The 16,539-nt window shown below is 41.1% G+C and overlaps 2 non-coding genes across 2 annotated transcripts; one reads left to right on the top strand and one right to left on the bottom strand.

Annotated features, from left to right (window-relative positions):
- Positions 1-518: 518 nt before the first annotated feature.
- On the top strand, positions 519-591 carry trnak-cuu (transfer RNA lysine (anticodon CUU)). Its single transcript has one exon. It is a non-coding gene; the product is annotated as a tRNA-Lys (tRNA).
- Positions 592-1,436: 845 nt separating this feature from the next.
- trnan-guu (transfer RNA asparagine (anticodon GUU)) lies at positions 1,437-1,510 on the bottom strand. Its single transcript has one exon. It is a non-coding gene; the product is annotated as a tRNA-Asn (tRNA).
- Between the last annotated feature and the right edge of the window lie 15,029 nt (positions 1,511-16,539).

The following is a 16,539-nucleotide window of genomic DNA, read 5'->3' as shown; positions in this document are numbered from 1 at the left end:
AACAGCAATCATAATATGTACGTGACAGCAGCTGTGTAAGTTGGTTATGTATCACTGCTGGTCAGACGTCGGACGTGACGGATGGAAGCATAACGCATATGACTATTTAAGAAGAAAATAAAAACGTTTAATGGTTAGTTACTTTGATGAGTTGTCTTGCGCTACTGACAGATGAAAGCAGAAAAAAAATTTCCGACAGCTGAGTTTGAGCGTTGTTCTCCGGTACTACGTCATCCAATCTCACAATGAAAAGAAGCGCCGTGATTGGCGATGTTCAACGTCATCCCGCGCCGTGATTGGCCTACATCCAGCCTCACATTGGACAGTGGCTACCATGACTGGATGAGGAGACTGGAGCTTAAACAGACGATGCTGACCCAGCGCCATAGAGCACATCCAGACTGTCATGCAACGCCAAACACTCCGCCCGTTGTCAAAGTCCCGCGATCCAGGGGCTTTAAGGCAGTGCCTTTCAGTGGTCAGTTTGCGTGAGGGAGGGCCTTCCCTCATGTGGCACAGCCCGGCTAGCTCAGTCGGTAGAGCATGAGACTCTTAATCTCAGGGTCGTGGGTTCGAGCCCCACGTTGGGCGGGGCTTTTGTACCCGTTCTATGCGATTGCATTCTGCAGATATCAGATATCCACATTGTGGTTCCGTGTGCCATAAGTACCAAACACACTGAAGAACGGCAGCAGCAAAAGAAGGCGATGCACTGCCCCTTGACCAGCTCTTTCAAATTGGTTACACTTTCAATGTCATCACCAAAGTTCCAGATATACGTGTCTATGCTAATTGCTTTAATAGTTTAGAAACACTCGACACTGATTCCCCGCTATTCTGAGTTTGTGGTGGTCCCAACATTCTTCTTTGAGGAAACCTATGTGCCTTTTGCAAGTAAGGTAAAAAATAAACTTCGCTGAAATGGCATGAAGATGTTTCAATTTAATTTTTATTTCTGTCAGAAAAGATTCACTCTCGTACTGAAAGTTATAATGCGTACTGAATTATGTAATTTCTTTTCTTCCTTTTTGAAAAATTTGGCAGGATCTATGCACACGTGCTGAAACAGAAATGCCAAAACGGCTTCTGAACTTTCACGTTTAAATTTAATTTCGATTTTCATATCGACAGGGTTTACTTTCCGTACGCGTTTCCACTAAGGTTAGGTGGTAAATTATCCGGTAAACTGTGCGTATCCTGACACCCACTGACTAATGTTTGGTACAATGTAGCCAGTTAAACTTGCAAAGTAGCCTCAATAAACGTATGCGCAGAACGGAAACAAAAGTATGCAGGGGGCGGGGCTTTGCAGAGCCATTTAAGAATCACGACTACACATTTCTGTTACATTTATTGTACAAATCCTTCATGTTATGAATTTAAAAATTGATAACGACTTTATGAACGTCATAACCGTAAAAAACCCAAAAGGCCGACGTCCCTGGGTGGGCTCGAACCACCAACCTTTCGGTTAACAGCCGAACGCGCTAACCGATTGCGCCACAGAGACATGCACAGCCCTTTACCCTCTCAGTTCTTTAGCTGCCTCCAGACTTCCATATATCACACTTCAAACAGGATCAATTTTTATGGTCGTACGTAAAATCGCGGCAACACACCTTTTCTCTAATCATTGATCTACTTAGACTTCAACAGAGTAAACAGGCCAACTAAACTTTACACATACCGCACAATAGCCAGAGCAAAACACAATTTGCAGCGCCTGCGTTCATTAAACATTACCACCAGCGGGCAAGTGCAATGAGATTCAAACTTAATAAGCTATGAAGGAACATCCGATAGCATTTCAATTGTTTATTTTTCATCACCGATTTATTACCCAATGTCCGAGATACAAAAACTTTTTAAGTAGGAAACGTCAGGTTTGAGTGAGTCCAGTTACACACAGAAATCTGAAACATCTGTCACGGTTCTACCGCATTTTCTTTGCGACATAAATAATCATCTGCAATGTTAGAAAGAGGATTTAAACGACTTACCTTAAACTGTAATTCACTTTGGAAATAAATACCTCTCCCTCTTCCACACTGCACTAAAGAATTTGGTTACACAATTTTAAGCGGCCTGCAGCTATGAAATTCCATTTTTTTTAAGCATAACCTGCGGAATTCGTAACCTACCACACAGGACACAAACTATTTCGGGGTATTTTGTCTTCATTTCCAATTTCAGTGCTGCAAAATAATCAAGAACACTGCAAACCTATAACAGGTAGCCGTAGCTACGAGGATGTGGTATAAATGATTATTAAAAATTTTCTCCCTAGCCATACGGCAGTGTGTCAAACACAGTTTTAAAATGAACAAACAGTTTTAAATTGTCTAAACCCACGTATCATTTACTGTAAGAAACTAAACTTGAACTTCGCTTAAATCTTCAGCTCATTCCATTTCATTAACGTTACACGCTAACAATTTCAAGCTGACATGTGGATAAACCCAGTCCTTTCAAACATCGGTGGTCTTGCAATACCAAGAAAAATGTAAAAATAGTAGCCATAGAATTCGCACATGGTTCATCTGTTACAAACATTTTCATGAAAAGACATATCGACCACCACAAGAAATGAATAACTAATCACACAGATAATACATAATGATGCTTACCGGACAATTTTGGACTCATTGCCCCCTTAGTGGGTAAATAAATGAACTCCTTGTCCTGTATATAGTTCTTGCACGTTTCAACATATCTCATCTTAATTGTTGTAAATAATACCTTTATTTAAAGTTTTTAATAGACTTTGTCACATTTGTTAAAATATAAACAATTAAATCTCATCCTAGTTCCTAATGGTACAATTTATGCAAAAAACTGTAACTCTATTTGTGTCAAGTTTATTCACCCTTTTTACCACCTGGTTACATTTTCCCCTGCCTAAGTCAACATCCTTGATGACTAATTATCCTTTGCAGAATTCATTGCTCCCTATAATGCTTTCTCAAATAAAACTGCACCAAGACTTGATGGAACTTGTGAACCCATATCTATGCTTACAGTTACTGCATCACATGCTGACGGAAGATTAAAGGGGTTTGTATGAATCCCTGCAGCAGTTCTTGAGCTCCACCTATGAGGAGGTAAGCTCTGGTGCACTTGGTCTTTCAACCCTTACTTGTGTTTCAAGGGGCTCATCACCACTGTCAGTCACAGGTAAATGCTCATTGCCATGTACTGGCTCGGGTACAAGAGCATCATCTGTAATGTGAGCTTCTACTGGTGCATTTGGCACATCATAGCTATGTGGGTAAGTAACCTCCTCAAGCACCACAAAATCAGGTTCATTAACTTCATCAGACATGTTTAGCTCTGCCTCCCTAGATATGTTACCATTAGGGGGATTCACTTACCTAGTTCTTGGCTTGGGAACAGGAGGATCACAAGGCCGCAGTTCTGTTCTATGTACCCTCTTAGTGGACTCTCCTTTTAAAGGCTCAGCAGTGTGCGTAGTACCTTGGATATATATTACCATATACACTATTTGACTCCAGGCATCTTGAATCTTGTTTCTTCCTAATGGCCTATGGCGAAGGTAGACTAGTTGGCCTAGGTTGACCATAGGACCGAAGACTTTCTCATTTAACAGAGATTCTCTCAGCTGCTTTTTGTCCTGAGTACTCTCTAATGCGTTAATGGGCTTGTTTAAGTCTCTTCTGATGTACAGACAACCTGTCTACTCTCCTGTCATCTGAAACAGTGTCCTGACCTAACAAGGCATCTACAGGCAATCGTGGCTGGACCCCAAAGAGCGAGTATCGCATGGTGGAATGAGGAGTAACATTATAAGCATCAATTAACTCTGGAAGATGTTCAGTCCACCATGTCTTCTTTTCTGGAGAGAGAGCATGTAAGAGGTTATGGAGGTTCTGTTGTACCTCTCACAGTGTGCATTACCCTGAGGTCTACAGGGAGTAGTACAAGTCTATCTGACACCATGCAGTTTACACAACTCGGCAATGACTTTACTTTCAAAGTTTCTGCTTTGATCTGAGTGTATCCTCTAAGGTACCCCATACTTCATGAACCATTCCTTCAGTGAGATCTTAGCAGTTGTGCAAGCTTTCTGGTCTTTAGTAGGGTAGGCCTGTACGAATTTGGTGAACACGTCTGGACAACCAGGACATTTTCACAACCATAAGAAGCTGGTTCACAGTGAAGTGAATCGCTACTACTTCAAGAGGTCTAAAAGCTAGGAAGGCCTTAACAGGAGCATGGATTTTAGGCTGAGGCATCTTGGTGAATATACAACACTGGCACTGCTTTACCCAGTTGTCCACATCTTCATACATGCCAGCCCAAACATTGGCATATATGTTCTATTCCCCGATGACCCATACTGTCATACACATTCTCTAAGACATGTTCTCTAAGGCAAAGGGGTAAGAGTAACTGCCAACACTGACCATTAAAGGAATCTTCTATCACTCAATACAACAACCCATCCTTCACTTGAATAAGATTCCATTGTTTGAGAAGACGCTTTACAGATGTTGTCAAAACTAATCTTTCTTTGTAATTAGGTTTCTTTTATCTATTCCAAAACTTTCTGAACTCCTTGAGTGTGGCATCATCATGAAACTTCACTAATTGTTCCCTAGTGTAACCCGGTAGTCTACGGGTGTTGCCTTGTCCATCACTAATTCCAGTGTTACCTGATTCAAGTGCATGCCTAACTCTACAAGACTGTACACCAGCTATAACTACGTCACTGTTCAGCGCCATCCCTCTACTCATCACGTTACAAACTGCAACAGTCATCAAATTCCATGTTACCATCAAGTTCAGGCTTCCTTCCAAACTTCTTTCTAGAGAGAGCATCTGTAGCAGCATTTCTAGAGCCAGGCCTATACTTCACTTCAAAATCAAAAACAGATAACTGTGCAACCCATCTCTGTTCTATCCAACCAAGTTAAGCTGACTTTAGATAACAGAGTGAGTTTTTAACAGTCAGAATCATAAACTTCGACCCAAATAAGCAGCTTCGAAATTTTTCAGCTAGTGCCCATTTTAATGCACGCAACTCTAATTTCATACTACTGTAATTCTGGTCAGTCTTTTCAGCACTACGCAACTTCCTGCTCGCATAAGCTATGACTCGCTTATGGCCCTCTTGTTGTTGATACAACACAGCACCTAATCCATGCTGGCTCGCATCAGTCTCTACTATAAAGGGGAGAGTGAAGTCTGCAAGTCTGCAATATAGAAGCGGTGGTAAGTTTCTCTTTTAGATGGCCAAATGAATCCTGACACTCACTGGTACACAAAGTGCTAAACCAAAGTGACCTGGGCTTACCATCATGCAACTATTTACTTACATTGCTGAGATGTAGCAGGTCCATTACACACCCCAAAAGGCATCTGAAGAGATCTGAAGTAAAGACTGTCTTTGGCTGGTCTCTTCCATACATAGCAACCTGATGGCATCCACTAGCTAAGTCAATAGTTGGAAAGAATCTTGCCCCTCTTATAGCATGAAAGCTTTCATCAATCCTAGGTAAAGGAAATGCATCACACCTAGTCTTTGTGTTTAACCTCCTGAAATCAACCCATAACATTAAACTACCATCCGGTTTGTGGACAGCAACTACAGGTGATGTATAGGCACTTGAACTTTCCTGAATTACACCTTTTTTCAACAGTTTGGTTATGTGTTCCCCAACCTCTCTGTACTGTGTCTGTGGAATTCTACGGTGAGACTGTGTCACAGGTATGTCGTCAGTCAGGTGGATTACATGTTCTACCTTATCAGTACAACTTAAGTCCTCATCTTCAGATATGAAGAGACTTGAGTATTTCTCCAACAACCTACCCAACCTGGTCTGACGTTCTGGGGTACCACCCACATTCAATTCGTCTAAAATAGACTCCTTATCTGGTGACTGAACTACATTACGGTCAATGCTAATCTTCTCAAGGTCTGCTGAAATCTTGTGAAACCTAACTTCACAGGACTTGTCTGCGTTAACCAGGTCTGCAGAAGAAAGTAAGCCAACTCTAGTTCTAGGTTGAAGCCAAATGTCTTCTGATGAAGTGTTTATAACTTGAATGGAAATTCTTAGCTCCCAGAAGGTACAAGTGTAGGCAGCACTAACAACCCTGCAGGTAAAGGAGTACTAACAGGCTTTAACAGTGACTGCCCATGTGCTCTTAATTTCCTGGTAACTCTAGCCATTACTGTAGCTACATATAAAGCTGGTACACGGGTAAGGTCTTTCCCTGCAATACGAGCAAAGGAGACCTGATGCGCAAGATCAATGACTGTATTTTCTGGAAAGCTTCTCTCCAATCTAACTGACCATTGACTGCCAGTGTCTAGTAGGCATGATGTTTAGGGCTGGGTACCGAACTGTGACACTTTTATGGCACCGACCAAATTGCTTGGAGTGTCGAGTGTTCAAAAAATGCCTTGACATTCGGTTCCAAATTTTGATACCTAAGGAGTAAATCTCATCAGCGTCAATGCGCCAATAAGCATTCAGGATCCTTGTACCAAGACCTAATAATGCTGGTGATTAGCTGTCTAACGGTAATGTTACATGAATACGTCATAGAGGCATACAGGAAAAACACGTTATGCCCAGAGACGGGATTAATGTGTTTGTGTTGTTGCATTTTGAGGGGCTTGACTACTGCGTGCATCGCGTAATAAGTGTAAAAATGTCTAAGGGTATTTTCACACATAGCATCTTTTTTTTTTTTTTTTTTAATGAAAAACGCTGTCCTGAGCATTTTTTCAGATAGAAAAAAATGCTGCCAGCGTTTGTTCCACAGAGCAGTTGAGAGCGTCTTTTGCTGCCATAGCAACAGCTAACAGGCTAGTTTTGCTAATGACAAGCAGTAAACATTTACCAGAAACTCCTGGGATCCATCCAATTTGACTCCACATGGCCTCTTTATAATGAATGTTATGATACAGTTTAATAGTCATGTTGTACAGTTCACTGTGCTCAGAAACCAGCACAATTAACCTCTCCACTGCTCTCCTTTTTTTGTGGTTGTCATGGGAAACGACAGGTCTCACTACTTTGCTTGTGATTGGTCAGCTGTCACAAAGCCACAAAGCAAACAAACAGGTCGAGCGGTATCTTTGTGCTGACTGACCACAGGTAGGGTATAAGTTAACCTTATGAAATATTTTAAATGTGAAAGTGAGAAATCAATCAATGATAGAGATAAATTAACAATTGTAATTACATATTTTGTAACAAAATAAACGAACGAAATACACTACTTAAAAGCCTTTTTTGTTGTGTGTCTTTTGTGTTGATGCTAGGCTAGGTCAAATTTCAGCATGGAGTTTATAGGACATGTTTACTAGCCTTGGTCGTTCATTTGTGCGTAACCAGTAACTGTGGCCCTGTTCCTGATTGAACTTTAGTGACTAATTAGTGTAACTTGTCAGGTCTGTATTGTTTTGAGCCAATGAATTGCATTCCCGCTTAAAAACAAGCATTCTGGAGCGAAAACGTTGGCTATAAATTGTGTTCAGCTTCATATCAAATTCATCTTATTACTATGGACAACCGAGAGGTCGTGGTGTTCGGTGCGGCTTTATTTTATCTGAGGCGAAGACGTCGGAGATCTGACTGGGTTCACCCGATTGTTCAGGCTCGTGAGCAACCCCCCCCCCCCCCCCCCCAACCACATTACTGGAAGTTGCTCTCTCTTCCAGGAAGGGGTTGAGGAAGCCCATGACCCCACTGTAGCGCCATGGGCAGGCACCGCTCGCCCCTGCTCCGCTTCTCTTCTTCCTTTCTCCTCTCTTTCCTATATGTGTCCCTCAGCAATTTCCAGCGCTTTTTACATTCATCAACTAGTGAAAAACAATAGAAAACACATATTCCATGAACACCTCATTACTCATATTTCAGAATAGCTTGTCTGCATGCTATGTCTATACGGCATAGCTGTATGTGCTACAGTACATATTTAAGCCTAATGCCATTCATCATTATTTTCGCCAGCTAAGCAGTCTGTGTGAACTCTTGGCAATGTATTATGTGCTGGTAAAAAAAACTGTTCACATCAACGGTGCTTACGTAGCTAAAGTTTAAAATGTGCATTTCAGTTTTACCGTAAATGGCTCAATGTATAACACCAACACATTATTATGATAAAAACAAATTTTAAAGCATGAAACTAGGCCACATTATGCATGTATGACGGCTAATAATGACAATTGCGCTAAGTTTTCTATTGCGGGTTAAAGTAGGCTATTGTACAGCTTCGTTATTACCTCATGTTTGACAGCATCATCCATATACGTCGCATTTAAGTAGCTGTATAATGTTTGTTCTAGTTGCACATTTAATTACATGAAGACAAACACTGATGTTATAAATTAGTAATGTAATTACGTTACCAACTGATTCGCATCAACCAACTGTTTTGCCTGCTATGCCGCTAAAGTTAAGATGCAATTCCATTCAACCTTCACAAAATACATTATCCACTTCACCAACTTACCCGGAACACCAACAGTTTCGGAGACCTTGATCCATGCCTCTTCTTTTTGTTCCTGTACGCAAACAGAGACACGTCGTACAAGATGGGGAAACCCGCCACTGCAATTATCAATTTCTCCTCCACTTTGCTTAGGACCAAAAGTTTGGTGGGAGCAGTAGTTTGTACTGTTGTGATCTCTAAAATTCTCTAGAGCGGAGCACTTCCAAATTCCTAATGGTTGCCGCCAAACCGCGTCATATATCATTACCATAAAGTTAACCGAACTTCAACTGTATTTTGACACCCAAACCGCCCTCGCTGCAACGCCATTCGCCGCTTAAAGACGCTGGCTCTCATAGAAAATGAATGACTTCTGGTCGATTTGACGCTCTCGCCGCTCTCAGTGTGAACATATAGTAATATATTTTGTTGGGGCAGCAGTGGTTCAGGAGGTACAACACTTGTCTTGTAATCTGACGGTTCCCAGTTTGATTTTGGCTTTTATACGTTTTAATTTATTATGTTAACAGACAAGTTCAGGTTGTGGTAAATGGGTTTATTTTTTATGCTGTAAAACTGCTTTGAGAGGAAAAGTAATTTTACAGCATAAAACTAAACGTAAACATAAAACTAAAGAGTTGAAACAGATTACTGAAGTTAATGCACCTTGTGGTAAATAGGTTTATATTTTTTATGTTATGAAACTGCTTTGAGTGTGTAAAAATGCCAAGGAGCTGAAAATTAAAACTAAAAATTTGTATCGGAATGTGTAATGTAATTTTCTTTTTGTTAAAATGGATTTTATAAAATGAGTATAGAAAAAAGTATTGTTCAGGAACCGGTATCAAAAATTTTGAACAATATCCAGCCCTAATGATTTTTTTACCCCACTGATGTTTAGTTCCACTACAGGGCATTTCCCAGCTGCACGCTTCAGTAGTCTACTGCTGCTGGTGTTATCTGATGAGCCAATAGCCTCCCCCTGCATTGCCTGGCTCATAGCAACCGAGGGAGTCAGTTTTCCTGAATGCTAGACTTGATGCTGCTCACTAAGCCTCTTGGTACATTTCTTTTACTATATGTCCAACCCCCTTACACTTAAAGCAAATAGGTTGCCCATCTCCAGAGATGTGCACCTGAAGCCTAGGCTTACGATCCGGTTTTCTGTACATTTGCTGTGTTGTATGCATGGTCAGTTCCTTGACAGCTTTCATAAGTTCAGATATAGCGTGATCTAGTTCCAATAGCTGCCTTTCTTGTCTAGAGACTACTTCAAAGGCAGGTATACACTGTGCAATTTTGGGCTGTCCCACATGAAAGATGACAAAACGCGGCGATATCTTTGGTCATAGCTCCAAAACTGTGGTCTTACATCACACTGTGAGAGAGGTTCAAAGAGTCTTGTGATCAAAGATAGCCTGGGACAAAATACTGACAGTGGCAGAAATTTAGGATGACCATCTCACAATGTGGCTGCTGCAACTTATGTCTACTAACCAACTAATGCTACATCTACTAACACTGAGGATGTTTTATTCTTGTATATTGACTTGCGTGGTAGCCTACAATTCAGTAGGTGTTATCATCGTACAGTCTACAGATATCAAACTTGATGTCATACCCAGGTTTACTAGATCTATGTCGCCCAGTGTGGCTTGCAATAAAATTGTAAGCTTGCTGAAATCTCACAGTCTATAGGCGCCTTAAGACATCATCCAATGTAGAAGGCTGGCCCTTTTCCATACTAACAGCTGAAAGTAGGGTTTATCCGTATTTTTGCAACAATTTTGATATGGCGTTTTTGAAGTTATAATGAAGTAATATCAAAGGCTGAAAAAATATGAAAACATAGGATTTGAACAGAAATATTTTACAGGACTTGGTTCTGGGAACCGTTCATCATATAGACAAGGTTTGAACAAAATCTGATATGGAGCTGCAACAACCTTATCTGATTTGACACGGAATGACCCTGATGGGTGACGCAGTTTCTGTCCTTATTTTGGGGACGGGGGCCCTCTTGTTCTGCAGACGCTGCCTTAGCGAGTTCTCTTCATCTGAATTATGGAAATCCATAACCATGCACTCATTAAACACATTAACAACAGCAGACATACACACAATATAAACCGTATCTACATACAGCTGGTATCTGGCCAGCCTAACGTTACGATTAACGAAAAACAAACAGCAGTAAGCGTGTGCTACACTGAATACACTGTCTCATCAGTGGGGGATACAAAGGGGACATGTTGGGTGGGCTAACTGATTTAACTAACTAACTGTCTTTAACTAACTGTCAATATAACTACACTAGCATACTAGCCAGCGAAGTGAATACTTTTTGTCATATGTAAAAGCTAAAGTAAGCTAAAGATAAGTTAAACACAATGCCACTGATTAGAGTGGCTTGCTTACCAGAAAGGAGCAAAACTTGGCCTTGGTAATAGGCTCCGTCATCCCCCCACAACACCCAGCACATGGTAGTTTTGTCGAAATCGTTGATGTCGGCTGGGTCGAAATTTTTTATATGAGAAATGGGAACAAAAGCCCGATGATTATCTTACCTTACTAGAGAAAACTTTTTTTTAAACTGTGAACGAAGGCTAACTGTAGACTGTAACTGTAAAGCTGTGTTTTAACCGAAAGCGAAGGGAAATTCGCGAGTTTTGATCGCTTGCTTTCGCGCCATGTTACAGCAAGTATTTTTGATTACACCATCTCAAGTAGGGCTAGAAGCCACGACCCCTTCCCAGAAATCTCTTCAGTCAAGATGTAAATCAAGCTGATCGTGTAATGTGATTGGTGTAATCAAAAATGCATGCTGTGATATAATTACAATTTCGATAAATAGTGATCACGTCCAAATAAACTGTGCACCTCTTCGACCAGTCTATGGCTGGCAAAATATAACACATAACATCTGACCATCAGGAAGGCAGAAAACTTTCTTTAAGCTATATACAACTTTAAAATGGATGTTTTTAAATTGAACATGAAATAAAAGAAGCATTTGCGGTTAAAACGTTTAACAGATGACTTGAGATTTTCAAAAAACAATGTATTCTCTTTTATTCCACTACTTTTGAATGCATTCTCAGTTTATCACTTTCTCTCAAGAGCGACGGTATTGGGTTTGTTAGACCATTTGAGACCAATTGTTTCCAGTTGAAATAAATAGCTGACAATGCCAGTAACATCCAACTGGTTTCAGCTGGGTGGAACTGGTGAAGCAGCCACTGCCCATAGCTCTGTTGGTCTAAATGGGTTTTAAATGGTTTCACCCGGTATTCTTAACTGGGCAAACCAGAATCTGAAAACCCAGTTGGATCCAGTTGAAAACAGTATAGACCATTTGAAACCAGTTCATTCGAATCGACTCACTACTGGATTTCTCCCGGTTCTCCCGTTGCTCGTTGCTCATTTGAAGAGAGTTTGCCCAAGAGATAGCTTTACATCCACGTGAAAAAAAGAAAGAAAATGAGTGCTGGAACAGGAAGGTGCGAACATGGAAAAGGCGAAGATTGTTTTTTGTAGGCTAGATTTGTAGGCGGTGTCAATAAGTCGCTCGTCTCAGTAAATACGTGTTTTCTGAAAATACACATTTCCGCCTATTTGTTCTCTTGGTTGTGACTCGCGTATGATATCTTTCCTCAAAATACGGTAATTTCAAGGTACGAAACTTTAACATTTGCCATGTGGTAACGCTGCTCACATCTGCAGCTTCACTTCACAAGAGAGTGTTTTCTGTAGCAATCAGTTTAGTCTGCAGGGCATCTAGCTGATTGCACCTTAGGATAATACGAGCATTAGTTGCAAAGTGCTAAACAAAATGCCTCATAATTACCTCAAACGGTATACATGAAGAGATTCACATCGTATACGTCGATTTAAATATAGTCATGTTAGATTTAACCTCATCAGAGCACATTTCTTTTACCACAAGAGCTTCAAAAAGCACTGAACCCCTAATGACAATACGGATTTAGACATTACATCTGCATTTATTGGGGGTGGAAGTTACTAGTAATGCACTGAAATAACAGTTTTCAGTCCTCTAGACCCATTACCTTGATTTTACATGACTGCAAATACTTCCCTCCAAATTACTTTTCATATGAAGTAATAAATGTTGCCTAGTAGCAGTGCTGTTAAGACTGCGTGTGATTTACCTTGACTGACAAAGTGATCATTGGTAGGTCTATGCCTTTTCTGGTTGGGGTAGAATAGAGCCTCACTACCAAGGTCCATCTTAAATTGAAATCCAATACAAAATAACAACATCTCAAATATATATGTTTATGTAAATATTGTTTATTTACATTCATTAAAACACACCTCTTGCTGTTTGAGCCTTGCACTCCTGTAAAAAGCCTCACTGTAATGGCAGTCGGTTATGCCTGTCACAATCTGTCTATAAACCACTATAACAGGAAGATAATGTTCGCTGTTCACAACACACACACACACACACACACACACACCCACACCCTTTCTCTCTCACACACAAAGCTGTATTCAGTAATTTCAGTGCATCCCCTGCATAATCACAGAACACTACAATGATTCACAGAAACAGTACAGTAATATTTGACCTTGTCATCCTACCAATCTAATCAGGCTAATGTAAACCATTTCTGGTGTAAATCCAGTGAGATTTTCATTCATCTTGTCTTACTGAACAATTACACAGTGAAGAACATGGGATATGCGTTAAATATGTTAAACACCAATACAGAACTGAAGGCAACTGGGGAATTTACACTTAAGTTTGCACTTAAGCGCTTCAGTTATACACATGCACCTAATGTATAAATACAACCTACAATCAAGTCTGTCATTTGAACATCTTGCTAAGCCTCTGACCAAGCTTGTTGTCCAGTTCCTTCTCCATGCTGATGACTTGTTTTAATGCTTTACGGGCTGCTGCAGAATCTGGTTGGAGCTCTAGAACTCTCCCATAGGCCCTACGGGCTTCTCCCAACTCTCCTATCTGTTGATTGGCCTGGCCCAAACGGTACCAGGCCTTAGTACTTGTTGGGTCAAGCTGAGTGGCCTTGATGCCGCTGTCTCTGGCTTTCTCTGGCTGACCTAATCTGAGTTGGCAAAGGGAGAGATTGGAGTGTAGCTCAGCCTTCATGGTTTTATACTCCTCTTCAGTTGGAACATAAAGTTCCATGGCTTCGTATCTGTTAAATGTCACAGAACTGCATGTGTCTGAGTTTGTTGTGTCATTAGGGTTTTGAACTCCATGGTTTGTTTTCTCGTTCTCTCCGTCTCCCTCCTGTAGTGCCAGAGCAGCATCTTTATCCTCTCCTCCCTCTCTTTCTTGCCCTTCCCTCATATCCTTTTCTCTCTCTCCTTTTTCTTTGGTATGACCCTTTAAAGTGATGACAAGCTTTACAGCCCGACAATAACAATCTGTTGCCCCCCAAATGTCACCTTTTCCAAATCGCTGGCCACCCCTCTCCTTGTGAGACTTGACCCAAATCCATTTTTCTCCAGGAGTCATTTCCCACGTTTCCTGGCCAGTGGTGAAAGAGTGGAGCAGCAAAGTGAAACACAGAGGAGTGGCAGCCTGTACCCCTTCCTGCTTCATCTCAGCCTGAGAACCACATGCAGTGTCACATTTTGGCTGTGAATCTCCTGTGAGGGGTCTAACCATTATCTATAATCAAACACAGAAAGGTAACAAAGAAAAATGCTGTCAGGATAATGATGGTCAGGTAAGGTTTTACAAAAGATCATTTGGATGAATTTTGGGTACTCAAAAGCCTCATAGAAATGTATTAGCTTATAAATATAAATTAGCCAATTATGACCTTGATTGTGTTTTAAGATGATTTGTTAATCACTATGATGAATGCACAATAGTTTGTATTAGTTATTAATATCAGTTATTTTTAATTATACTACAATACACTGCATATTGAAATTCAGGAATGTGACAGGTATTGTATGTGTGAGGGTGTGCCTTGAAAATTCCCTGCTCCTTACCTCACATCTCTCTCCAGCTCTCATTCCCTCCAGACACCCCTCAGTGATATCACACTGCCCCTCTCCCATTCGCAACAAGAACCACTCATGAAGTGGTACCTGTAGCACAGAGTCCTGGGAACGGGGATAGGGTGTGGCCTGAACATTGGTATCAGCTGGTAGCTCTGTCTCATCTGAATTCTGTGGTGATGTGTCCTGCTCAGTGCTAGTTTTAGGCCAAACTCTGATCTTACACAAGGAGCCCATCACAGGGGTACAACTGCCTTGTTTTCTTTCTCCAATCCAACTCCTGTGCACCTTCCAGAGACCACCAGGGCATGCTGACACCCAGGACGTTGCAGTTCTGCTGCCATCATCCCCAGTCTTCATGACCACAGAATAATGCTTCACACAACTGGAATAAGCTCAGCAAAAAGAGGATTTCATCTCTACACGGTCGAGTACAAGAGTGGTGTAGAGAAAGTTCTAATAAGAAAGCGGATAAAACAAGGAAACTACAGCAGCGTACACGTTAAGAAAAGCCTGTAATCTGCCTTAGGCAAGAAACATTTCAGACAAGCGATCGCTTTTCACTACACTGGAGCATCTGCCTAGTCGTGAACTGTCAAGCTTACTCAGGAAGTGCAAAAATCACTGTTTCACTCACTTCCGCCACAAATACATAAAAGTTATTTTATTACAGATGGTAGCTTTCAGTACGGCATATCGCAGTCACTGAGTCAATTCTAAGAGTTACTCGTCATTTAACAAATAGCTTGCTTTATATCAAGTAACCGGTCGTTAGCTTGGGTATACTTAAGCTTGCACCCAAACTCCGGAGCCAACTGGACGCTAACCAGACACACTTTAGTGGCAGCGTGAATCACAGCTGATTCGTAATAATTCAGGCTTATTTCACAGAGCGAATGTACACACGTGTTCAATCACTTACCTGTTTCTACAGTGTTATTCGAATTCTCTGCCCTTCGATAGCCCTGTATTGGCCAATACATTTTACCATATATAGCATTTTATCTCCCTCTAGTGGACCGGAGTGTTGCAGGCGGTTCGACTGAGTGTAGGCTTGTACAACCTAGTAACTAAAATAAAACAAAGGATTATCGCCATATAAGTTATTTCAGAAGGTGAGCGTCAAGATAATAATAATAGTAATGATCGATTCTTCCTGGATAACAGTGTAGTTGAAGTATTGTTAATTTGGTTGCATCGTTGAAATTTGAGCTCCTTGGTGAGGTGTAGTTTAAAGTGCCACAGGATGTCTCCCTTTAACAAAGTTATTGGAGTCAAAGATGCAGCGTAACTTTGAACGTAAAACTGCTTTTTTCAGCTAAGTAAACCATTCATAAGGAGAAGAAATAAGAGTGTAGAAGCGCAATCACGTTTGAATGACAAGCCTTTGACAAGAACACTGTCCTCTTGCTCACCTTTTTTGTTTTACGTGTTAAATCGCACGCAATAAACGTGCGAGAAACCTCGGTTTCAAAGATCTATCCAATCTTAAGCAATATGTTATAGTATGATAGATTCGTAAGGCATTCTTTGCTAGCTCCTTGCCTTGGGCACTGTGATTCTTTATGTGGGAAAAAGAGTAGAAGGCTGAAGTTGATAAATACAACCCCTTTTGCGAGCAGTTGACTGAATCCATAATAACTATTGTGAACTGCACATGAGACATACACTTTGTACAGTTCACGATGCCATTCGGCTTTTTGTGTTGTTACACATTCGACTGAATCAGCAAGACCTCCATGAAACCATCCGTTCCGTTGAACTCCTTGACTTCATTTGTCCTAGCCTTTCATATGTGATGTTAAGTTGCTCGACAAAAGCAACGTTATGTGCAGGGTCTGCTCGCTTGCTTTCTCTCTCTCTCTCTCTCTCACACACGTACACAATGCACTCACATACGAACAACTGTTACTGTTATCGATTAGAACCGTGAGTCTCGAAACTAGCTTTTACATCGAGCGGGGGCGCGCTTGATGGGAGCGAGGCCGTGGCCGAAAGCCGTTTCCTGGGTGCGTACCGCGTCATAGGCAGTACTGTACTATGTGGCAAAGTGTGCGCACGAGAGGC

The sequence above is a fragment of the Chanos chanos genome, chromosome 3, assembly GCF_902362185.1.
Source record: "Chanos chanos chromosome 3, fChaCha1.1, whole genome shotgun sequence".
Lineage (NCBI taxonomy): Eukaryota > Metazoa > Chordata > Actinopteri > Gonorynchiformes > Chanidae > Chanos > Chanos chanos.
Note: the sequence above shows the minus strand (reverse complement) of the source record. Positions and strands in the feature narration are given on the sequence as shown.